This window comes from Ranitomeya variabilis, chromosome 5 (genome assembly GCF_051348905.1).
Source record: "Ranitomeya variabilis isolate aRanVar5 chromosome 5, aRanVar5.hap1, whole genome shotgun sequence".
Taxonomy (NCBI): domain Eukaryota; kingdom Metazoa; phylum Chordata; class Amphibia; order Anura; family Dendrobatidae; genus Ranitomeya; species Ranitomeya variabilis.
The window spans coordinates 335,730,224-335,757,283 of NC_135236.1; the positions used below are offsets into that span (position 1 = coordinate 335,730,224).

A 27,060-nucleotide genomic window follows, 5' to 3' on the forward strand; every position below is an offset into this window, starting at 1 on the left:
AATGGCCGCCGCGATATCCATCTGCGCACGCGCGGCATCCCGCGGCCATTTTCCTGAAGCCGCGGCCAGCAGAGCGCCGCTTCTGCGCACGCGCGGCCAAAGGAAGATGGCCGCGCCCACCGATCACCAATGTAATAACGAACACCGCGCTATTTTAAATCCCCTGGAAGAGGATTCCGGACTTTGGGCATGCGCACACCACTACGCCACCAACGGAAAACTACGCCAAATCTGGGTGAAGACACCACGCCCATGTGACCTGACCAGCCTGATTGACAGGCGAAAACGGAGACTTTGCAAAGTTATTTCGGCAACTTAGGTGGGTAATAAACGCATAACACACACACTAATGTAACGCCCACCTCTGCCCCTATTTAACGCTATTTTTATCCCATCTTCCAAAAACGTGGTGACAGGTTCCCTTTAAACACTGTGGGGTCGTTTAGCATCAATGTTTGATGTCATAAATGCTTGTAACTGAATTGGCACCAATTCACACAGGCACATTACAAAATATGGGTTCCCATCTCCATATTACAATTATCATTATTAAATGATGGACAGGAATGTGGAGGTTGATAAGAAGTGGTCCACAAGGTTTTGGTCCTGCAGTCACAGACTGCTGACTTGACAGCATCACTAGGGTCCTGTGAATCTTTTTGCTCGACTTTAGCTTCCATGTACTTTTCGCGACATAGTGTATTAAGTATTGAAAAATGATATTGAAGATGTAAATACCCCTTTATATTTTGCTAAAATAAAAAAATATATTACACTGGCAAAATTACACTGCTCAAAAAAATAAAGTGAACACTTAAACAACACAGGGTAACTTCAAGTCAATCACACTTCTGTGAAATAAACCTGTCCAGTTATGATGCAACACTGATTGTGAATCAATTTCTGCTGTTGTGCAATTCTAACAGAAAACAGGTAGAAATTATAGGCAATTAGCAAGACAACCTCTATTGCAGCGTTGGTTCTGCAGGTGGTGACCATAGACCATTTCTCTGTTCTCATCCTTTTTGGTTGCTGTTTTGGTCTCTTTTGCATTTTTTTTATCACGGCGCCCAACAGCTGATTATCGGGAGCTCTGCAGGTACCCAGGTTACCAATGCATCTATTCGGTAAGTACTATAGCTATTCGGATAAGCACTTATCCGAAGCTATTCGAGCAACCCTATTTTTACCCCCTTAATGACCACCGATACGCTTTTTAACGGCGGCAGTTAAGGGTACTTATTCCTCAGCGCAGGCTTTATAACGTCACTGAGAAATAAGGGTATAGTCCCTCCCCCCGCCAGTGTCGGAAAATCTCTGGGGTCTCGGCTACCTTGGGAGCTGAGACTCTGGAGAATGGGACCGATTTTTATGGTCCCCTGCCACGTGATCACTGTTATTCACCATGTACCGGAGATCACATAAAAAAGTCCGATTTACAATGAATTTCTCCTGTGATATGATCTAGCATATCATAGAAGAGCAACTGTGTCCCCTGATCACCCCCGGGAACCTCTACCATCCCCGGGCCCTCCTGCGTCATCCCCCGGCCCTCCACATAATCTTCCTGCAAAAGAATGGCAAGTGCATGTTTAGTGCGCTTACCGAGATCTGCCTGCCGATACCCGGCAACAATAGGAAATTTTTCCTATTGGTTAATTTTGATCACTGTGATAGACCCTATCACAGTGATCAAAATAAAATAAAAAAGTATAACAAACCCCTCTTTGTCATCCCCTTAGTTACGAAGGGCGTTCATTAAATATTTCTCCTGACCCACTTCCTGTGGACTGAGAGCAATGAAACTTGGCACAGTTATTAGTCCTTTCTCCACATAGGAGCCACCTAGGGACACACACTTCTCCCATCTCTTTAAGCAACTGTAAACACCTCGCTTGTAGAAGTCGACAGGTTGCTCCAAAAGCCACATTGCGACTTCAGAAATCAGAGTCTCATCATCTGGAAAATGCTTGCCCTTCAAAAATAACGTCATTGTTGGAAAGAGGTAGAAGTCCGATGGTGCGAGGTCGGGTGAATAAGGGGGATGCTTTAGAATTTCAAAGCCACAGGAGCATACTTCCATTTGGCCAACATATGAGTTGTGAACTGGTGCATTGTCTTGCAAAAGGTGGACACCTTTGGTGAGCATGCCATGTTTCTTGGTTTTGATGGCCTCCGGCAATTTCCGCAGCAGTGAAGCACAGTATGCTCCAGTGATCTTGGTACCCTTTGCTAGGAAATCCATCAATACTACTCTGTGCTGGTCCCAAAATACTGTGAGTATGACCTTGCCTGCCGAGGGTTGGGCACGTGCCTTCTTTGGAGAAGGTGAGTCATGATGCTTCCGTCGCATCGACTGGACTTAAGTCTCAGGATCATAGTGATGGACCCAGCTTTCATCCTGTGTGATCGGTCTGTTGAAAAAGTCCTCCTGGTTTCCATGGCACATTGTCAATAGAGCCTGAGAGCATTCGACTTATTCCTGCTTCTGCAAAGGTGTGAGCAGCCAGAGAACCCAGCGAGCAGATACCTTATGCGTGTGAAGATGGTCTTGGGTGATTTTTTCCACGGACTCCACACTAATCTTGACATTTTGGGCTAGGTGGTGAATGGTTACGTGGCGATTTTCCAAAATGGCAACCTCCAGTTGCTGGATGGTGTGTTCATCAATAGCACAGTGGGGTCGGCCAAGAATTGGAGCTGTTTGCACCGAAGTCTGACCACATTTAAATTGAAAATGCCAGTTCTTGACTACATCATATGATGGGGAATTGTCACCATTAACCTCTTTTATCCAACGTCTCCTTTGGTGTGTGGCCTTTTGTGTTAAGGCACTTGGGCCACTGGGCCATTATCAAACCTCACACAACTTCAACACCTGTAAAATTAAGACCGTTATCAGTTCTGAGTTGCAAATTGGCATGTAACCTATAGAGACTTATATCATTACACATGTGCAGTTTCAGCATCCTGTGATAAATAGAAGTGGGTCAGGGGAAATCTTTAATGATCGCCCCTCGAACATAAAAATGATAAAATAAAAATACTGAAATTTTTTCCGTTCTTTGCAGTTGGGGTTAGGGCAGTGGGTAGAGTTGTGTTAGGGTTTGAGTTACAATTGTTTTTTTTTTCAAAAGTAAAGACAAAAAAGTGATGACGATATGATGTCTAGTGTTGAGTGCAAGTGTTTGCTACTAGAGCTTGCATCAGGTGCTCTGGTATGCACCGAGTATTGCAAATCCCCGCATGGGGCAGGGACTCGACCATGTCACTCGAGCACCCACGATATTTGATGCATACCTGAGTGTAGCGAGGACTTGCGCTCAACACTAATGACAACATATTCAATATGATGACCTAATGTTATCAAATTCAGTGACGTACCTGTGGGTTCAAAATGCTCACTATGCCCCTGGATAAAATCTTTGAGGGGTGTGGTTTCCAAAATGGGGTCCCTTGTGCAGGGGTTTCCACTGTTTAGGCATATCAGGGGCTCTCCAAACGAAACATGGTGCCAGCTATCACTTCTACCTAATTTTGCTTTCAAAAAGTCAAACAGTGCTCCTTCCCTTTCCAGCTCTGCCGTGTGCCCAAATAGTAGTATTCCCCCACATATGATGTATTGGCGTAATGAGGAGAAATTGCACAACACCTTTTGTCATCCATTTTCTTCTGTTACCCTTGTGAAAATAAAAAAAAGTTTGGGTCTAAAATAAATTTTTTTGTGAAAAAAGTTAAATGTTGTTTTTTCCTTCCACATTGCTTCAGTTCCTGTCAAGCACCTGAAGGGTTAATAAATGCATCGAATGTGGTTTTCAGCACCTTGAGGGGTGCAATTTTTAGAATGTTGTCACTTTTGGGTACTTTCTGTCATATAGACCCCTCAAAGTCACTTCAAATGTGATGCAGTCAATAAAAATATGTAAATTTTGTTGCCCGATTCCAGCCTTGCTGATGCATCCCCAGATCAACACCGATCCTCCACCAAATTTCACAGTGGGTGCAAAACACTGTGGCTTGTACACCTCTCCAGGTCTCTGTCTAACCATTAGACGATCAGGTGTTGATCTGGGGATGCTTCAGCAAGGCTTGCATTGGGCAGGTTAATCTTTGCGAAGGACGTATGGATCAAGCCGCATACAAGGTTATACTGGAAAAACAGTTGATTACTTCTGCTCAGGCAATGTTCCCCATCTCTGATGACTGGTTTTTCCAGCAAGACAATGCGCCATACTGCACAGCTAAGTCAATCAAGGTTTAGATGAAGGTCCACCACATCAAATTCCTGTCATGGCCAGCCCAATCTCCAGACCTGAACCCCATTGAAAACCTCTGGAATGTAATCAAGAGGAAGATGGATAGTCACAAGCCATCAGGCAAAGAAGAACTGCTTAAATTTTTGTACCAGGAGTGACATAAGGTCACCCAAAAGCAGTGTAAAAGACTGGTGGAAAGCATGCCAAGACGCATGAAAGCTGTGATTAAAAATCATGGTTATTCCACAAAATATTGATTTCTGAACTCTTCCTGAGTTAAAAGATTAGTATTGTTGTTTCTAAATGATTATGAACTTTATATTTTTTTTTGCATTATTTGAGGTCTGCAAGCAATGCATTTTTTTGTTATTTTGACCATTTCTCATTTTCAGAAAATAAATACAAAAATTTATTGCTTGGAACTTCGGAAACATGTTGTCAGTAGTTTATAGAATAAAAGAGCAATTTACATTTTACTCAAAAATATACTTATAAAGAGAAAAATCAGACAAACTGAAAAATTTGCAGTGGTCTCTTAATTTTTGCCAGAGCTGTGTATATGTCAGCCAGCTACCATATTCAAATATAATGTTTACAAACACAAAACAAATGTAAGTGAATATAATATATATATATGCAAATATATATATATATTTATATATACTGTATATATGTATGTATGTGTCAGCTAGATACCCTCATCAATAAAATGGTGCATAAAAAGTTAAATGAAAGACACACACACAAAATTTGCGTGAATTGCAATATCTGTTTAGTTTTCAAAAATTTTTTAAAAAAAATTGTGTGGGCTCCCTCATAATTTCCATAACCAGCAGAGGGAAAGCCGATGGCTGAGAGCTGATGATAATATTCTGGGTAGGAGCCAATATACAAGGCCCCTTCCCAGGTTATTAATGTCAGCTCACAGATGTTTGCTTAGCATTTACTGGCTAGTTTACAGGGGAACCCAAAAAAGATTGACATGGGGTCCCCCTATAAAATTGAACTAGCAAAGGCTAGGCAGACAGCTGCGGGCTGATATTAATAGCCTGGGAAGGGGCCACGTATATTGGCACCCCCCAGGCTAAAAACATCAGCTCTCAGCCGCCCAGAAATGGCGCATCTTATAGATGCGCCAATTTTGGCACTTAGCCTCACTCTTAGCCCTGTAGCGGTGGCAAGTGGGGTAATATTTGTGGGGTTGATGTCACCTGTGTATTGTCCGGTGACATCAAGCCCATGGATTAGTAATGGAGAAGCATCAAGACACCTATCCATTACTAATCCTATAGCGACATGGTCAATAAAGACACAGCTAGAATAAAGTCCTTTATTTGAAATAATCACACAGACTCCTTTATTGATCTTAATTTACCATACTTACTGCATCGCCTAATCCCCGAATCCCTCGATCTCCTGTAATAAAAATAAACCAACACAAATATTCCCTGTCCGACGTACTCCAATTACCGAGTGTTGCACGACGATCTCACATGTAGAACAGTCACATCGGGAGATGTGACCGCTCTACACTTTCTCCGGTGATACACTGAGAGTTCACCAGAGTTCGTGCTCTCACTTATACCGCTGTTTGAGAATTTTCTCACACAGCGGTGCTGCAAGTGACAGCACAAACTCCGGTGACCTCTGTCGGCAGCACAATGACACAGTGCGGGAGGATACCTTCTGCCACTGTATCACCGGAGCCGTGTAGAGCGGTCACATCTCTTGATGTGACTGTTCTACACGTGAGATCACCGTTGGACACTTTTTATTAAATGGACTACGGCAGAAAGGTAAGTATATGTTGGTTTATTATTTTATTTATATTGCATGAGATCGAGGGCGTCGGGGAATTAGGTGTTTGGTGAGTATGAATGTGCTTTTTAATTGAACACAGTCGCCGGATGATGGGACTACTGCTGTCCAATCATCGGCTCATGTTGTCACTGTTATATGTGACACTAGACATAGCCGGATTGGAGTAGTAGTCCCATCAGATGATACCTGGCTACACACACACCCCCACACACGCAGACACCCGCAAGCAGACACAGACACCCGCAGACAGACACGCACATCTTCTCCGCTCACACATAGTCTCCGTCCACACACATATTCTCCACCTTTTTCCTTTCTGCAGTGTTTTTGGCACGCTAATCTGCATACCTTTTTACACCTGCTGTTTAGCTGCGGATTTGACTGACTCAATGTAAGTCAATGGGTGCAGAAACGCTGCAGATTCGCAAAAAGAATTGACATGCTGCAGAAAATAAAACGCTGAGAATCAGTGCGGAATTTTCCCCAGCATGTGCACACCAATTCTGGATTCCCATTGATTAACATTGCCTGAGCACTCTATGCGGATTTAGTGCAAATCTGCCTGGAAAAAACACTGCGGATCCATAACGTGTGCACATAGTGTTAGGGGTCGAGTTCCCGCCTCTGCACAGGGGGAATCTCGGGCCATCTCCGCTGCGGTCTCCCATTCTTCTCCTGCTGCAGTGGAGTCTGCTCAGCGGAGACGTCGGTCCCAGCGTCTCTCTCAGTCTGACTCTGTGCAAAGGGTTACTGCTGCTTCTCCAGCTTCTGCCATTGAAGCCAGTGCTGGACAGCGGCGAGCAGACGCTTTTGGGACTAGGTCCTGCTTTTCTCCTTCTGAGCATGCCCAGGGTAAGATCTCTCATTGCAGATCGAGGGTCACATGCTTGGATACTGCAGCAAAGCCCATTGGTTCTCCAGGAAGGTCCTGAAGGTGCTCAGGCTCTGTGGCAGCCTCTCATTAGTCCTTCTAGGAAGGTCTTGTACTTGCTGCAGCTCTATAAGGTTCGCATGGCCGCACGGCCATGCGCTAGTATCAATGCATGTTATGAGTTTTGCGCCAATGTGGTCACGCTTGTGTGGATTCAGGGACCCGGCTGAAATAAGCCACTTAGAATACCAGCACCTCCGGTGAGGAGATTGTGTGTATGGTTTCAGGGCCCCGGCTGAAATAAGCCACCTAGAATACCGGCTCTTCCGGTGAGGAGATTGTATGTTTGCCTCCTTGACTGCGTGACCACAAGCTGCTATCTGCTCAGCAGTTACTGTGTATTCCTGTGGAGTTTAACAGGACACAGTCCTTTCTTTATAGCGACTCTGTGAAGCAACAGAGATCGCTTCTACCGCCATATAGTGCTGCCGTTTGCCAGCAGCAGGTTATTTTCTTGCACGGTGGACCCCGGGCTGCGAACGCACCAAATAACATCTCTATATATACTCGGTGTGTTCCGCCAGCCCTAACACATAGCCTAAACATACCTGTTGATGGAATGTTTTTCTTTGTTATTATTGGAATCTGCATTTTGTAAATTCAGACTCAAGACAGCAAAACCACAGAGGAACACATATGAAAGGAGAAAAATGTGTAAAACAAGTCAGAAAATGTGTTAAATTGAGATGAACAGATCTGATATAATTTGAATTTGCTAAATCAAATTTCCCAGCAAATTCAATTTGGAGCGAAGTTATTCTCTGCAAATTGAATATCCGTTATTATGCTCTGATGTCTCGAGAGACTCCAGAGCATAATAAATGCTAAAGACATAAAAAAAGAAAACTTTTACTCATGTCACTTGTCTTGCCCCTCCTCTCCTTGCCAAACAGGGCTTAGAAGCGCCTTTTCTTTCCCCTGCTCTAACCAACTTTTCTAGGCCTATTTGCTGTAGGCCGTAATTTACTCATTGACCAGGCCTCACTGGTCCCTGCATGTTGCATGTCGTGATGTCATGGACGTGCAATGCGCAATAACCTCTGAGGCCTGTTCGCGACTGGAAGCCCCAACATAAATTTAACAGGCCACAGCTATGATGGCAAAAAAAGAGACCTGAAGACCAAACAGCGCTGCTTATAAAAATAATAATAATCTTCATTTTTATATAGCGCCAACATATTCCACAGCGCTTTACAGTATTGCACACATTATCATCGCTGTCCCCAATGGGGCTCACAATATCAGTATGTTTTTGCAATGTGGGAGGAAACCCACGCAAACACGGGGAGAACATACAAACTCCTTGCAGATGTTGTCCTTGGTGGGATTTGAACCCAGGACTCCAGCTCTGCAAGGCTGCAGTGCTAACCGCTGAGCCACCATGCTGCCCTGCTTGCCATCCGGTTCTCTTCTTTCCGCTATTGCATCTTCGATCGTTTCACTTTAGGTCAGGGCTTATGGCTGTGACCAGCCCTCAGAAGTCACTGCCCATTGAACATTTGTATCATTGTATCATCCAAGTGTGTGACAAACCGTGACCTCCTAGGCCTAGACATGGCCGGAACAGCCTAGAGGGAACAGGCCAGAAAATGTACCTGACTCTGGAGAAAAGAAGAGGCAGCTCTGAGGATCGGACAGTACCGCTCAGTGTATAGAGAGTGGTGGCTGTAACTGCGCCCCTTACATGGACTGACAACTGGCTCATCGTTAGGGCCAGCTGTGAGTCAGTGAAGGGGGCACAGTTACAGCTCCACGCTAAACACTGAGTGGTGAGTGAAACTACGTGTGCCTCCTACATGACTGAAAATAAAGAATAAATGGGTTAAAAAAGAATAAATAGAATAAAGTTAATTTCCTCCTGGCTCTAAGTGCGGGCGCTAGGCAGGTTCAGAACGCTATTACCCTGCAGATTAACCCTATATCTGCAGATTAATAGCGTTTTTTCATGTGACAGGTTCCCTTTAAAATAATGATGGATTGTTGTTTCTCTTAGATGGTTATTGCCTTATTTTGGCTTTGAACAGTTGTAAACTAGTGCTCAGCATTGTAGGGAACTGTGTTCCAACACTGCCTCTGCAAAACACCTGATGGCCACAAACACTTTCTGAAGGCAGGTGATTCCACAAATTAACTATTGACCGGCATTAGTGATGAGCGAGTGTACTTGTTGCTCGGGTTTTCCCGAGCACACTCGGGTGATCTCCGAGTAATTGTTAGTGTTCGGAGATTACGTTTTCATCACCGCAGCTGAATGATTTACAACTATTAGCCAGCTTTATTACATGTGGGAATTCCCTAGCAACCAGGCAACCCCCACATGTACTCAGGCTGGGTAGTAGCTGTAAATCATTCAGCTGAGGCGATGAAAACTTAATCTCCGAACACTAACAAATACTCGGAGGACACCCGAGCAGCGAGTACACTCGCTCATCACTAACCGGCATACCTGTTCATTGAAAGCCATTCCAGGTGACTTATTGAAGCAGCTGCTTGATAGAATATCACAGAGATGTAAAGTAGTCATCAGAGTAGATCAGCCACTGAAGAGGTTATAATGTTTGGGCTTGAAAATCAGTGTTGATGCTTATGAGTTATGGAAAGAGTTCAACAAGCAGCGCTGTAGAAATGCTATATCTGTTAATGATGGCATTACTCTTTTATGACTTCATGCCAAAAGCCGCTAGTAAGTATCTTGTTAAAAATCGTGCTCAGCTTATTATATTGTCATATAGTGACTTTTGTACAGCTATTGTGTTTTCCATTTTTATTTTGTGTGATCATTTATGCTGATTATTAAACAGGAAAGAAATATGGTAGCTGCGGCGGCTTATCTCCCTAGAGAACAAAGGATTAGTCTTGTTAAAATCCTACATACTCGATCCTGTGTTCCCCAGACATCTGCCATCCAGGGGGAATGTGAGGACATAGATGTATAGACTTTGTAAGAATCCGCTGACAAAACTTCTGACAATTTACAAAGTTACATACAGTAGAATTACCCTTTTCTTCTCTGTTAGGGCTTATTCAGCAAATAAAATCATATGTTCTAACTGAAGTACAACTCCTCAAGTTGCATACATTTCCCTAGTTGAGTCACAGTACACAAGAAGTCACACTATAGGAGTGTCTCAATTGCTATTGTCCAACTGTTGTTTAATGCTGTAGTCTCCTGATTTGCACCATTATTCATTTATCAGCTTACCACTATTTATGTGTCTCATAAAGGGGTTTTCCCATGAACTGAAGTTCATTTTAATCAATAGATCTAGGAATGATAATAATTTCCACAATTGGATATGTTTAACCCCTTAACCCCCAAGGGTGGTTTGCACGTTAATGACCGGGCCAATTTTTACAATTCTGACCACTGTCCCTTTATGAGGTTATAACTCTGGAGCGCTTCAACGGATCCTGATGATTCTGAAATTGTTTTCTCTTGACATATTGTACTTCATGATAGTGGTAAAATTTCTTTGATATTACCTGCGTTTATTTGTTTGTTTATTTGAAAAAAGTGGAAATTTGGCAGAAATTTTGAACATTATGCAATTTTCCAACTTTGATTTTTATGCCCTTAAATCACAGTGATATGTCACACAAAATACTTAATAGGTAACATTTCCCATATGTCTACTTTACATCAGCACAATTTTGGAACCAAAATTTTTTTTTGTTAGGGAGTTTTAAGGGTTAAAAGTTGACCAGCAATTTCTCATTTTTACAACACCATTTTTGTTTTTAGGGACTACATCACATTTGAAATCACTTTGAGGGGTCTATATGATAGAAAATACCCAAGTGTGATACCATTCTAAAAACTTCACCCTCAAGGTGCTCAAAACCACATTCAAGAAGTTAACCCTTCAGGTATTTCACAGGAATTTTTGGAATGTTTAAAAAAAAAAAAAATGAACATTTAACTTTTTTTCACAAAAAATTTACTTCAGCTCCAATTTGTTTTATTTTACCAAGGGTAACAGGAGAAATTGGACCCCAAAAGTTGTTGTCCAATTTGTCCTGAGTACGCTGATACCCCATATGTGGGGGGAACCACCCTGATGTACCTACTAAACAGTAGAAACCCCCCCACAAGTGACCCCCATATTGGAAACTAGACCCCCCAAGGAACTTATCTAGATGTGTTGTGAGAACCTTGAACCCCCAAGTGTTTCACTACAGTTTATAACGCATAGCCGTGAAAATAAAAATTCTTTTTTTTCCACAAAAATTATTTTTTAGCCCCCAGTTTTGTATTTTCCCAAGGATAACAGGAGAAATTGGACCCCAAAAGTTGTTGTCCAATTTGTCCTGAGTACGCTGATACCCCATATGTGGGGGGAACCACCGTTTGGGCGCATGGCAGAGCTCGGAAGGGAAGGAGCACTGTTTTACTTTTTTAACGCAGAATTGGCTGGAATTGAGATCGGACGCCATGTCGCGTTTGGAGAGCCCCTGATGTGCCTAAACAGTGGAAACTCCCCAATTGTAACTGAAACCCTAACCCAAACACACCCCTAACCCTAATCCCAACCATAACCCGAACATGCCCCTAATCCCAACCACACCCCTAACCCCAACACACCCCTAATCCCAACCATAACCCTAACCACACCCCTAACCCTGACACACCCCTAATCCAACAGTAAATGTAATCCTAACTCTAACTTTAGCCCCAACCCTAACATTAACTTTAGCCCCAACCATAACTGTAGCCCCAACCCTAACTGTAGCCCTAACCTTAACTTTAGCCCCAACCCTAACTTTACCCCCAACCCTAACTTTAGCCCCAACCCTAACCCTAACTTTAGCTCCAACCCTAACTTTAGCTCCAACCCTAACTTTACCCCAACCCTAACTTTAGCCCCAACCCTAACCCTAACTGTAGCCCCAACCCTAACTGTAGCCACAACCCTAACTGTAGCCCTAACCCTAACTTTAGCCCCAACCCTAACCCTAACTTTATCCCTAACTTTATCCCCAACCCTAACCCTACCCCTAATGGGAAAATGGAAATACATTTTTTACATTTTATTATTTTTCCCTAACTAAGGGGTGATGAAGGGGGTTCGATTTACTTTTATAGCGTGTTTTTAGCAGATTTTTATGATTGGCAGCTGTCACATACTAAAAGACGATTTTTATTGCAAAAAATAGTTTTTTTGAGAGCTATAATTTTTCCATATTTTGGTCCACAGAGTCATGTGAGGTCTTGTTTTTTGCTGGACGAGTTGACGTTTTTATTGGTACCATTTTCGGGCATGTGACATTTTTTGATCGCTTTTTATTCTTATTTTTGTGAGGCAGAATGACCAAAAACCAGCTATTCATGAATTTCTTTTGGGGTAGGGGGGGGTTATACCGTTCCACGTTTGATAAAATTCATAAAGCAGCTTTATTCTTCGGGTCAGTACGATTACAGCGATAGCTCATTTATATCATTTTTTTATGTTTTGGCGCTTTTATACGATAAAAAGTATTTTATATAAAAAGTAATTATTTTTGCATCGCTTTATTCTGAGGACTATAACTTTTTTATTTTTTCCCTGATGATGCTGTATGGCGGCTCGTTTTTTGCGGGACAAGATGACGTTTTCAGCGGTACCATGGTTATTTATATCAGTCTTTTTGATCGTGTGTTATTTCACTTTTTGTTTGGCGGTATGATAATAAAGCGTTGTTTTTTGCCTCTTTTTTTTCACTGAAGGGGTTAGCTAGTGGGACAGTTTTATAGGTCGGTCCATTACGGACGCGGCAATACTAAATATGTGTACTTTAATTTTTTTATTTAGATAAAGAAATGTATTTATTGGAACAAGTTTTTTTTTTTCATTATTTAGGAATTATTTTTTTTTTTACACATGTAATTTTTTTTTTTTTCAACTTTTTTACTTTGTCCCAGTGTGGGACATCACAGTATAGTGTCAGATCGCTGATCTCACACTTTGCAAAGCACTGTGTCAGATCAGCGAACTGACAGGCAGTGCTCCAGGCTTGCCGGCGCCTGCTCTGAGCAGGCGCTTGCAAGCCAGCCTCCCTGCAGGACCCGGAAGGAGCCCCGCGGCCATTTTGGATCCAGAGCCTGCAGGGAGGAGGACGCAGGAGACCCTCTGAACAACGCGATCACATCGCCTTGTTCCGAGGGTCTCAGGGAAGCATGCAGGGAGCCCCCTCCCTGCGCGATGCTTCCCTATGCCGTCGTAACGCTGCGATTATGTTTGATTGCAGTGTTCCGGGGGTTAATGTGCCGGGAGCGGTCCGTGACCGCTCCTGGCACATAGTGCCGGATGTCAGCTGTAATAATCATGTGACACTCGGCGCCTATTGGCCGCGCTCCCCCCGTGAGCGCGGCCGATCGCCTATGACGTACTATCCCGTCCCTGGGAATTAAGTCCCAGGTCACCTCGATGGGATAGTATGTCATATGGGATTAAGGGGTTAAATAAAATGTTCCTGTGCTGAGATAATCTTATAAATGTGCCCCTGCTGTGTACTGTGTAATGGCTGTGGCTGACCGTATAATTACAGTATATAGGTCAGAGCAACAAAAATATTCAAAATCAAATATAAACCATGACAGAAACTCCCAACATCATATAGAATTAGAACAAGTGAGTCAAAACTACTGTCTTTTTGATGATAAAAATGTAATATTTATTCAATAACAAAATGAAATATTAAAGTCACCAGGTACAACAATGTAAAAAGCGTATAATCATTTCAGGGTAACTACAAAAAGGAAGGACACAGGTAACACATCCACAACTCCACACTAATATCAAAAAATCCGACCCGAGGTACCAGGTTCTTAAAGTGTATAGGCCGTATAGTAACAGGCACTATAAGTCCCAACAGACATCTAATCACACACATATGTATAAGACTGATCCTCACCCGTCATGGTCGTAGTGTGGAAGTGGAATACCAGCCCCTACGCGCGTTTCGCGTAGGCTTCTTCGGGGGGCCGCCCCGAATTTTAAAGATAAAATTTTGTTTGAATACTTAATACAAGACATCACAGTGTTGAATTCTATCCATTATGTTGCATTAACTATTGATTTTTAATATATTACGCCTTGATGTATAACCATCTCAGTATTTATCATAGATATTCATTTAGGTTTACATTTGTTGAATATGAGAACACCATTGGAAATCAAAAGCAGGAAATCGCGAACAAGATGTACCCTATTCTGTAAACAATTAGGCAGTAAATGCCAAATTTACGTGACTCAGTCAAATACAAGCTTTTTTTTAATTCAAATTGTGGACTCAGAAAAGAAAATTTAAGGTCACATTTAGACAGATATGTTGCAATTTTCCTGTTTTTGTGCATTGAGCATGTGGGGTTTTACAAAGTTATTGGCATGTCATTTATGTGCATTGATTTATAAAACTCCGTAACATAATCCTCATGGAACACATGCAAAACATTTGCAGTAAAATGTTTTGCAGACAAATGTTGCTATGTGTGACAGTAGCCTAAGACTATACACATGCTCATCAGTCGGACCATCATCACCAAACCTAGTGTATATTTGCTTCTAGAGACGGGAATAGATTCGCATGACTCTGTTCCATAGGTCAGGTCAGTAATCTGTGGCCGCTGGATAGGAACTGGCTCTTCATTTGATTAGCTGGGCTTGTTAGACGTCATCATAACGACGTGACGCACTCGACATTGTGCCAGTTGGGCTAATCCAAAGAAGAGCCAGGAATGTTGGGAGGTAAGGAGATTTGCAGGCCTCCTGTCCAGCAGTCTCAGGTTACTTACCTGGCTGATGGACTGGAGTCTTGCAAATTGATTCTCCCATCTCTATTTGCTTCTATTCTTATTGAGTAAAAAGTAAACATAAAGGGGAAGATTTACTGTCTAATATTTAAGAAAGGGTTTGGTATCCTTTATACAGTGCCTTGCGAAAGTATTCGGCCCCCTGAAACTTTTCAACCTTTTCCCACATATCATGCTTCAAATATAAAGATACCAAATGTAAATTTTTGGTGTAGATTCAAGAACAAGTGGAACACAATTGTGAAGTTTAACGAAATGTATTGCTTAGTTTAAATTTTTTGGAAATTCAAAAACTGAAAAGTGGGGCGTGCAATATTATTCGGCCCCTTTAACTTAATACTTTATTGCTCCACCTTTTGCTGCGATTACAGCTGCAAGTCGCTTGGGGTATGTCTCTATCAGTTTTGTACATCGAGAGACTGAAATTCTTGCCCATGCTTCCTTGGCAAACAGCTCGAGCTCAGTGAGGTTTGATGGAGATCGTTTGTGAACAGCAGTTTTCAGCTCTTTCCACAGATTCTCGATTGGATTGAGGTCTGGACTTTGACTCGGCCATTCTAACACCTGGATACGTTTATTTGTGAACCATTCCATTGTAGATTTTGCTTTATGTTTGGGATCATTGTCTTGTTGGAAGACAAATCGACGTCCCAGTCTCAGGTCTTTTGCAAACTCCAACAGGTTTTCTTCAAGAATTGTTCTGTATTTGGCTCCATCCATCTTCCCATCAATCTTAACCAGCTTCCCTGTCCCTGCTGAAGAAAACCAGGCCCAAACCATACTACCACCACCATGTTTGACAGTGGGGATGGTGTGTTCATGGTGATGAGCTGTGTTGCCTTTACGCCAAACATATCGTTTGGCATTGTTGCCAAAAAGTTCAATTTGATCAGAGCACCTTCTTCCACATGTTTGGTGTGTCTCCCATGTGGCTTGTTGCAAACTTTAAACAACACTTTTTATGGATATCTTTGAGAAATGGCTTTCTTCTTGCCACTCTTCCATAAAGGCCAGATTTGTGCACTATATGACTGATTGTTGTCCTATGGACAGACTGTCCCACCTCAGCTGTAGATCTCTGCAGTTCATCCAGAGTGATCATGGGCCTCTTGGCTGCATCTTTGATCAGTAGGGTTGAGCAAAACAGATCGGCCAATTTCAAAAGTCGCCGACTTTTGGGAAAGTCGGGTTTCGTGAAACCCGACCCGATCTCACTGTGGGATCGGGTCGGCCGTCGGCGATCTTCGCTCCAAAGTCGGGTTTCGTTATACATATATATATATATATATATATATATATATATATATATATATATATATACATACATATATATATGTCATTGAGACACATATATATATGCATATATATATATTTATATTTACTTCAGCGCGATATATGTGAAAAGCCGGTAATTCAATTGCCGGCTTTTCATTTCTCCTGCCTAAATCCGACATGATATGAGACATGGTTTACATACAGTAAACCATGTCATATCCCCCTTTTTTTGCATATTCCACACTACTAATGTTAGTAGTGTGTATGTGCAAAATTTCGGCGCTGTAGCTATTAAATTTAAGGGTTAAATCGCGGAAAAATTGGCGTGGGCTCCCGCGCAATTTTCTCCGCCAGAGTGGTAAAGCCAGTGACTGAGGGCAGATATTAATAGCCTAGAGAGGGTCCATGGTTATTGCCCCCCCCTGGCTACAAACATCTGCCCCCAGCCACCCCAGAAAAGGCACATCTGGAAGATGCGCCTATTCTGGCACTTGGCCACTCTCTTCCCACTCCCGTGTAGCGGTGGGATATGGGGTAATGAAGGGTTAATGCCACCTTGCTATTGTAAGGTGACATTAAGCCAGATTAATAATGGAGAGGCGTCAATTATGACACCTATCCATTATTAATCCAATTGTATGAAATGGTTAAAAAAAAACACACACACAATATTGCAAAGTATTTTAATGAAATAAACACACAGGTTGTTGTAATATTTTATTGTTCTCTCAATCCACCTGAAGACCCTCGCTCTGTAACAAAGGAAACATAATAAACCAACAATATACATACCATCCGTAGATCTGTAACGTCCCACGATGTAAATCCATCTGAAAGGGTTAAAATATTTTACAGGCAGGAGCTCTGCTAATGCAGCTGTGCTCGTGCCTGTAAACCCCGGGGAATGAAGGAAATGTAGGTCAATGACCTATAGTTACCTTCAGTCGCGGTGATGCGCCCTCTGCTGGATTTCCTCATGAACTGCAGCCTGGGAACTTTTTCCCACGCTCGACGTCATATGAGAACATCCAGCAGAGGGCGCATCACCGCGACTGAAGGTAACTATAGGTCATTGACCTACATTTCCTTCATTCCCCAGGGTTTACAGGCACGAGCACAGCTGCATTAGCAGAGCTCCTGCCTGTAAAATATTTTAACCCTTTCAGATGGATTTACATCGTGGGACGCTACAGATCTACGGATGGTATGTATATTGTTGGTTTATTATGTTTCCTTTGTTACAGAGCGAGAGTCTTCAGGTGGATTGAGAGAACAATAAAATATTACAACAACCTGTGTGTTTATTTCATTAAAATACTTTGCAATATTGTGTGTGTGTTTTTTTAACCATTTCATACAATTGGATTAATAATGGATAGGTGTCATAATTGACGCCTCTCCATTATTAATCTGGCTTAATGTCACCTTACAATAGCAAGGTGGCATTAACCCTTCATTACCCCATATCCCACCGCTACACGGGAGTGGGAAGAGAGTGGCCAAGTGCCAGAATAGGCGCATCTTCCAGATGTGCCTTTTCTGGGGTGGCTGGGGGCAGATGTTTGTAGCCAGGGGGGCCAATAACCATGGACCCTCTCTAGGCTATTAATATCTGCCCTCAGTCACTGGCTTTACCACTCTGGCGGAGAAAATTGCGCGGGAGCCCACGCCAATTTTTTCCGCAATTTAACCCGTAAATTTAATAGCTACAGCGCCGAAATTTTGCACATACACACTACTAACATTAGTAGTGTGGAATATGCAAAAAAAAGGGGGATATGACATGGTTTACTGTATGTAAACCATGTCTCATATCATGTCGGGTTTAGGCAGGAGAAATGAAAAGCCGGCAATTGAATTACCGGCTTTTCACATATATCGCGCTGAAGTAAATATAAAAATATATAGATTTTCCATTACCTTGCATTGGGTTTCGTGTTTCGGCCAATCCCCGACCCCGACTTTTCAAGAAGATCGGCCGATTTCACTCGACTTGACTTTTGAGAAAGTCGGGTTTCGTGAAACCCGATTCGACCTCAAAAAAGGAAAAGTCGCTCAACCCTACTGATCAGTCTTCTCCTTGTTTGAGATGAAAGTTTAGAGGGACGGCCGGGTCTTGGCAGATTTGCAGTGGTATGATACTCCTTCCATTTCAATATGATCGCATGCACAGTGCTCCTTGGGATGTTTAGTTTTGGAAATCATTTTGTATCCAAATCCGGCTTTAAACTTCTCCACAACAGTATCACGGACCTGCCTGTTGTGTTACTTGGTCTTCATGATGCTCTCTGTGCTTCATATAGAACCCTGAGACTATCACAGAGCAGGTGCATTTATACGGAGACTTGATTACACACAGGTGGATTATATTTATCATCATTAGGCATTTAGGACAACATTGGATCATTCAGAGATCCACAATGAACTTGTGGAGTGAGTTTGCTGCACTGAAAGTAAAGGGGCCGAATAATATTGCCCACCCCACTTTTCAGTTTCTGAATTTCCACAAAAATTTAAAATAACCAATAAATTTCATTCAACTTCACAATTGTGTTCCACTTGTTGTTGATTCTTTACATTTGGTATCTTTATGTTTGAAGTATAATATGTGGGAAAAGGTTGAAAAGTTCTAGGGGGCCCAATGTAATCCTAAAGTAAGAAAGATAGCTGCCTTTTTGTTATAGTTATTGTTCCTGTTTTCCGTTTTTTTGGGGGGAGGGGCAGTCAGGGTGTGTACGGTATTAATTATATAGTAAAAATGGCTTGTAAATATGATTCTTCAATCAGTATGAATACAGCGATACCAAACTTGTGTAGTTTTTTCTTATTTCAGTGGTGCAAAAAAAATCAAATTCATAAAAAAAATAAATGTTGGTTGTGTTGCCACTTTTTGAGGCACATAACATCTTCATTTGTCAGTCAATAGGGATGTATGAGACTAATGTTTTTATTGATACCAACATTCCAATAGCTTCTTATTGCATTTTTCATGAGTTGCGGAGATTAATTTTATATTTTAATAGACCAGACTTTTACAGAAGCAGTGATAACCAAATATGTTTATATTTTATTTCCTTATTTTTAATGAGGGAAAAGAGGGGTGATTAGAGTATTTCTACTTTTAAAATTTTTTTTTATTTGTTTTGTAAACCCTTTAAGGACTTGTGATTTGCTTGTATTATATGCTGCAATATTGCAGTATAAAGTAAAAACAGTCTCTTATGAACATCAGCCACAGTCTGGTCATCATAATAACACCATCATGGTAGGCACAGGGGCCTTCAGAAGACCCCCAACTGTGATAGCAACCCATTGGCACCCTGCAATCTCATCATACAGGGGACGGGTGCATGTAACACCACATCTCCTGGTTAACATGCGTTAAATGATGATGTCCAAGATTGATAGTGATAGCAGTGGGAAGAGCTCAGCTCCACACGCTGCTGTTAGAGGCAGATGATGGTGGTATAACACAGCCATTGACCTGTTCTCTAATCTGAGCTGCTGTTAGCCTGCGATTTCTGAGGCTGGTAACTAGGATAAACTTATCCTCAGAAGCAGAGGTGACTCTTGGTCTTCCTTTCCTGGGGCGGTCCTCATGTGAGCCAGTTTCTTTGTAGCGCTTGATGGTTTTTGCCACTGCACTTGGGGACACTTTCAAAGTTTTCCCAATTTTTTGGACTTCATTTCTTAAAGTAATGATGGCCACTCGTTTTTCTTGCCATAATACAAATTCTAACAGTCTATTCAGTAGGACTATCAGATGTGTATCCACCAGACTTCTGCTCAACACAACTGCTGGTCCCAACCCCATTTATAAGGCAAGAAATCCCACTTATTAAACCTGACAGGGCACACCTGTGACGCGAAAACCATTTCTGGTGACTACGTCTTGAAGCTCATCAAGAGAATGCCAAGAGTGTGCAAAGCAGTCATCAAACCAAAAGGTGGCTACTTTGAAGAACCTAGAATATAAGACATATTTTTAGTTGTTTCACACTTTTTTGTTAAGTATATAATTCCACATGTGTTAATTCATAGTTTTGATGCCTTCAGTGTGAATTTACAATTTTCATAGTCATGAAAATATAGAAAAATCTTTAAATGAGAAGGTGTGTCCAAACTTTTGGTCTGTACTGTATGTCGGGCTGTATAATAGAGCATTGCACCCAGTGTTTTGTGCTCTTGGAGAAATGTCTTCTTGTCATCCTCCTTCCTGCTTCCTTCACTTTGCTCATTATGATACCGAGTTCTCTCTATGTAAGAAAAACAGAAAGCCCTATGATCAGTAGAACTACACTGAATTACGCTGCCCATAGTGAAAGTAGTTTTTTTTTTTTTTTAAAGTGCAGCCTACAATTAACCTGAAAGATATACTAAGGCTAATTTGAATTTAAAGAGAATTTGTCACCAGGTTTTTTTTCACTCTATAGCAGAATTATGTAGGGGCAGAGGCCCTGAATCCAGCATTGTATCACTTTACTGGGTGCTGCAGTTTTGATTAAAAACTGTTTTATCTACTACAGATCAACAGTTCTATGAATGCTATGTATTACTCTGCTCATACCACTGATTGGAAGCTTTCTTTCTTCTATAAAATGGACCAACTGCGACTCCTAAAATCTACTATATAATTGTCTAAGGGGTACTTCCGTCTGTCTGTCTGTCTGTCTCGGATATTCATTGGTCGCGACCTCTGTCTGTCACGGAAATCCAACTCGCTGATTGGTCGTGGCAAAACAGCCACGACCAATCAGCGACGGGCACAGTCCAGCGCCAAAATGGCCGCTCCTTCCTCCCCGCAGTCAGTGCCCGCTCCATTATCCCCTCCAGTCAGCGCTCACACAGGGTTAATGGCAGCGCAAATGAACTGCGTTATGCAGCGGTGTAACGCACTCCATTAACGCTGCTATTAACCCTGTATGATCAAATTTTTACTATTGATGCTGCCTATGCAACATCAATAGTAAAAAGATCTAATGTTAAAAATAGAAAAATAAAAAATCATTATATACTCTCCTTCCGCCGCCTTTCCCGCTCCTCGCGACGCTTCGGTGACCGCTCCATGCAAGCGGCAGGTTGCGGTGCTAAGGATGGTATGCGACAAGGACCTGCCATGACGTCACGGTCATGTGACCGCGACGTCATCACAGGTCCTGCGAGAAGGACCTGCCATGACGTCACGGTCATGTGACCGCGATGTCATCACAGGTCCTGCGCTCATACCAACCCTGGGACCGGAAGCTGCCGCGTGCACCGCACACAGGGCCAGGACTTCAAGGGGCCTTCGGAAGGTGAGTATATGTTAATTTTTTATTTTAAGTCTGTATACTACGTGGCTCTGTGCTGTATACTCCGTCGCTGGGCAATATACTACGTGGCTGGGCAATATACTACGTGACTGGGCAATATACTTCGTGGCTGGGCAATATACTATGTGGCTGGGCAATATACTACATGACTGGGCAATATACTACGTGGCTGGGCAATATACTACGTGACTGGGCAATATACTACGTGGCTGGGCAATATACTACGTGACTGGGCAATATACTACGTGGCTGGGCAATATACTACGTGACTGGGCAATATACTACGTGGCTGGGCAATATACTTCGTGGCAGGGCAATATACTACGTGGCTGGGCAATATACTTCGTGGCTGGGCAATATACAACATGGACATGCATATTCTAGAATACCCGATGCATTAGAATCGGGCCACCATCTAGTATATAATAAATTGGGTACAGTAGTTCAATGCAGTTTGTGGGGAATATTTTTTTCATAAGAATTTGGGAAAGTTATGAACTGTCCTATAAATGTCTGTCCTATTCCTGATCTAAGGTCTAGACTTTTAGCTGAGATGAATCTGTGCTGCAGTTTATGCTTATGATAAGTAGTAAAGCTCCTCTACGGATAAGGGGAAAAAATTGCAAACACACAGGAAAGGAATGCCTTCATTCGCCTCAGAACTTCTGGAGTGAACAGGAAAGCAGGATTAAAGTAAGTACTTCTTAAAGCATATCTGATCTTTCAATAAACTGTGCATAAATCAATAATCCAGTATATGTTGTCTCTGTATGCTTGATGTTTTAGTTTGTGTTTCCTCTTAGCTCATGTTTGGAGAAATTAGCTGCACTGATGACTTATATACGCTATACTGAGAATAAAATGCGAAAAACTGTTTTCTACCATCTCAAAATCGGAAATACAGTAACAGGATCGATGAGGACTTATATATTTTTGTGTGTGTGTTCTGAAATACGATTCAGCGCAAACATGCTCCCTCCCTCCTCCCTCTTCATAGACTGTGAAGAAATATGATGTGAAGCATTTAGTGAGCTGTACCCTGAGACAAGCCTGACGTTGAAAGTTCAGAGTAAAGCTATCTAAAAGCATGTTTTACAAACTTTATACTTATCATCTGTCCTATTGATTTATGCAAAGATTGTTTTATTTCTATCCTAAATTATACAGTGCATAATTCCCTATTCATGCAAGAATTACAATATACCTTATTTTTTTTACAGGACAAAATTATTTTGAGAGCGAATTTACATAATTACAAAATGTCTATGAAGCATCTTATGAAGTCCGCTGTATTTGAGCATTTCACAGTGACTCAAGATAAAAAAAAATTTGTGTGTCAGTGTATAAGTGACCCAGATGAAAACAAATGCTGTGATGCCAAAATCAGTGCATACTCAGGCAGTGATAAAAATGCTCCTTCAAGAGCTTCCAATCTAAAAATAAATTTACAGCGCTGCCACCCTGAAGTTTACAAAGCTGTGATTGAAAAAGATCACAGCAGCACCAAGAAACCAGAGACCAGCACTTCCCGCCAGGCAAAGGAGCAGGAAACAGCATCTCAAACATCAGTTACAAGATATTTTGTAAGTGACAAAGTTACTGTAACAATGATAGCAGATGTGTTTAAAAGAGAGCTCATCAAGCTTGTTGTGAATGAGTGTACAATTATCATTATTTACACGACCAGTTTTTACAGCTCTTAATGGAGAAATGGCCTGCAAACTTGGTGTTTATCTGGAAAGTGAAAGTGTTTGAAAATTAGTGATTGAAGAAGCCCTTAACCAAAAGGAAGATCTTAAAAAGACTCTCGAGACGCTTTGTGTTTCTTAAAATGGATGCTACTTTTGTTTGGATTGTTACTAAGACGCTGGCAGTAAAAGATACTAAAGCTCATCACAGCAGCCAGTTTCTCCAGACCTTAGTGGAAAAAGTTCTGCAAGATTATGAACTCAAAAAAGAACAGGTTTTTGTTATTGTAACTGATAATGCTTCAAACATGATAAGTATAATTAAACTGATGAATGAGAATGAAGGTGAACAACAGCTAGAAGAACATTTCACATTCAGTATGTTGGAGATGGAAGGCCACAGTCCTGTTCCCATAACTGAGGAACAAAGAGATATTACTATAGAAGAACAGCAAAATGATTCTTTACAATTAGATGTTGAAACTGCTTCACACCTCTTTCCTATTCATCACATGTGCTGTTTTGTGCACACGCTGCAGCTGGCCATAAGAGATAGTCTGCAAGAGGGACATGCTGGAACTCTGACTAGCAAAGTGAGGAAATTGGCTATTGCTGCCAGAACCCTTAAAATTGATTCCATCTTGAAGAGACGTGGTGGAAAAAGGGCAATTTTGGATCAAGCCACTCCATTGGGCAGCACCTATTTTTTTAAAATCAGATCATTTTTATTGATTATTTGATTTTATAAATAATTACATACACTATAGTACAAACACAATAAACTTAATAAACAAGTGTAACCCTTAAAGTTTATATAGTCCTATACCTGCCAAGGTATTCCATGCCAAACAAAGTTATCAATTTTGTCCAAATGAAGATTTTCCCAAAGACTGATGACACGTTATTGAATACAGGGATTATACCAAAGCTAGTATTGGATGTATATTCACTAACAACAAGTATACGAACAGAAAATAATTGGTATCTATATGTTCTCAACATACAATATTTAAAAAGCCGAAATAGCCAACCGGTCTAGTACAGTTATTCTGAGTAGGTCCACAGATGCCACCCCAGGGGTGACCAGCCACCTATATATTTATAAACTTTTTTATTGAGTTCCTTTTAATGTAAGTACCTCTCTCCAGGCATATGGTATTATTAATTTTAGCTTTCAATTCCTCCAATGTTGGGGGATTATGGTCTAACCAGTGCAATGTTAACTATTTTCTGGCCAGAAACAGTATTCTCTAGTCACAGCAGATCTTAAATCTACCCCCATCCCCAGAAGGTACACCCTAGGATCAAGTTGTATGTGTATGCCAAATACTTGTTTAATCAGGGAGGTCGCTCCCACCTAGTAATGGCCTATATCAACACATTCCCATAGCATATGCATCAGATGGGCCCCAGTCGTACCGCATCTCGGACATGAGTCTTCAGTCCGAGCCTCAATTTTAAACAATATATTAGGTGTCTTATATACTGTGTTGATAATGAAAATTTGGGACATTCGGGCAGCACCTATTTAATGATTGAGCGATTGCTTGAGCTGAAACGCTTCCTTGTAGATATGGCCAACCCTCAGGTAACACTACATGAAGGTCAATGGACACAGGTGGCTGAAATGAAGGAATTGCTTCATCACCCGTTTACAGTGACTAAAAAGTTACAAGCTGAGTATTTAACTCCTGCCATTTTTATAAAGGAGTGGAAGAACTTGTTGTTTTGCCTGTCCCAAAGAGGAAGTTTAATCGCAGTTGGCATTGCTGCTTCAATGAAATAGAGAGAGACACTGCTGTTAGAAAATAAAATTCTTCTGGCAGCTGTTTATGTGGACCTGAGTCATCGTATATTGCTGGGTGATCAACAGCTTACTAAAGGAAAAGAAGCTCTGATTGAGGTAGCAGTTAGGATGAGAAGGCTACAGGACGGCCAAGAGCAAGAGGACTCGGGTCCTGCCAGTGCTGCTGCTGCTGTTTCTTCATCCTCAGATGAGGAGTTTGATTTTGAAAAGTATTTGGACGACATGGAGCAGGCAAAGAGTTGCTGCAGGGAAAAAGATTCCACTCCCATAGAAAACAAATATTTAACTTGCTCTCAAAGAAATAGAAGAGTTCAATCGTTCATCAAAACTGTGCACGAGGCAATTCCTTTATACCCTGAAATTGTTAGAGATGTTGCCCATGTGGTTACTGCTTTGCCACCAACCCAAGTTAGTGTAGAGAGGTTGTTCTCTAGCCTTAAAATAATTAGGTCAGATTTGTGGTCATCTATGAAGGAGGACCTGATAGAGGCTATGCGATTTCTCAGAACAAATTCATAGACTGCACAAATGTTATTCAGCACCTTTTTGTTGAAAACTTTTTTTTTTCTCCACTTACTGCATAGTGTATGATAAATTGTAAATATGCAAACTTTTCTTGTTCTAAAGGTGTATTCCAATAAATATATTTTATGTTCTAATTGGCTTGATTATTGTATCATAATAAAGATTAAAAGCCTGATGTTACCTTTTTACTATAGTAAATTCATAACTTAAACATGAGCCATGTATGAGGGAGTCGGTGTCATAGAAATTGAGGAGTCTGAGGTTTGGCTTACCAACTCCACAGCCCTGGATAGCATGTTCACTTTTTATTAATAACAAATGAAGTAATGTTTAGGAGAAAAACAATCATAAAAGCTAATGAACATTGATTAAACCCCTCCTGAGGGAAGAGAGAGAAATTAGAAGGTGTTACCAATGATCAATATGATAAGTCATAATCTACATAAGGATGTACCTTTTCCAGAATAAATAAGATTTTCTGCTTGTGACTGTGTGGTCAATCACAAATGGGTTTTCTCCGTGTGCACGTAAATCTCTCTGATATGCAATTTGGCAACAGGCAAAAGTTTTAGTGTGACAGCTTTAGTGTGACTCACACCTCTTTTCACTTGTAAAGCACTATGGAATAAATGGCGCTATAATAAATAATAATAATGGTGCACTGTGCATAAAAAGAATGCTGCCATCAGTCGTGGTGGAGGATAATGGATGCCCAGGACACCAGACGTTCTCCTTAATATAAAAAGTGAATTGTTATGAATATTAGGCAAAAGTTGGCATATCATGAAGAAAAAAACATTCAGATGACGTGGTTTTTTTAATATATTAATACTACAGTACACTTTCTTTCTGTCCTAACACATTATTTACAGCACATTTTCATATTTAACCCCTTAACGACCGCCGATACGCCTTTTAACGGCGGCCGCTAAGGGTACTTAAACCACAGCGCCGTTAATTAACGGCGCTGTGGAAAAAGTGAATAGCGCCCCCCAGAGTCGGATTTTCTCTGGGGTCTCGGTTGCCGAGGGTAGCCGAGACCCCAGAGAACATGATTCGGGGGGTTTTACCGACCCCCGAGTTGCGATCGCCGGTAATTAACCGTTTACCGGCGGTCGCAACAACAAAAAAAAAACACGATTTGCCATTTAATTTCTCTGTCCTCCGATGTGCGATCACATGAGAGGACAGAGAAATAGTGTCCCCGATGGCCCCCAATACTCACCCATCTCCCCCGGTGCTCCTCGTGGCTCCCGATGGGCGCCGCCATCTTTTTTCCGGGAAAAAATGGCGGGCGCATACGCAGTGCGCCCGCCGCCCGGCACCCGGAAGATTTTTGGGGTCTCGGCTGCCGGGGGTAGCCGAGACCCCAAAGAACATGATCGGGGTCGGTTTTTACCGACCCCTGTTTTGCGATCGCCGGTAATTAACTGTTTACCGGCGACCGCAAAAAAAAAAAAAAGCGATCTGTAATTCTCTGTCCTCTGATGTGATCGCACATCAGAGGACAGAGAAATAGGGGGATTCGGGGACCCTATCATACTCACCCGGGTCCTCCTGCGTCTCCTCTTGCCGGCCGGCTTCTTCCTCTGCAAAGAAAATGGCGGGCGCATGCGCAGTGCGCCCGCCATCTGCTGCCATCTGCCGGCCGGCAGG

The 27,060-nt window shown here is 41.9% G+C and overlaps 1 protein-coding gene across 3 annotated transcripts in view; it reads left to right on the forward strand.

Annotated features, from left to right (window-relative positions):
- LHFPL3 (LHFPL tetraspan subfamily member 3) overlaps nucleotides 1-27,060 on the forward strand; it is a 98,474-nt gene that overhangs the window by 61,216 nt on the left and 10,198 nt on the right. The window contains exon 4 of one of the 3 annotated variants that reach the window (XM_077264743.1): nucleotides 22,605-25,538. The exons of the other annotated variants lie outside the window; for them this stretch is intronic. The gene's annotated coding sequence lies outside the window, so the exon portion shown is untranslated. Of the gene's footprint in view, nucleotides 1-22,604; nucleotides 25,539-27,060 lie in introns of those variants that run through there. 3 annotated transcript variants of the gene reach the window in all.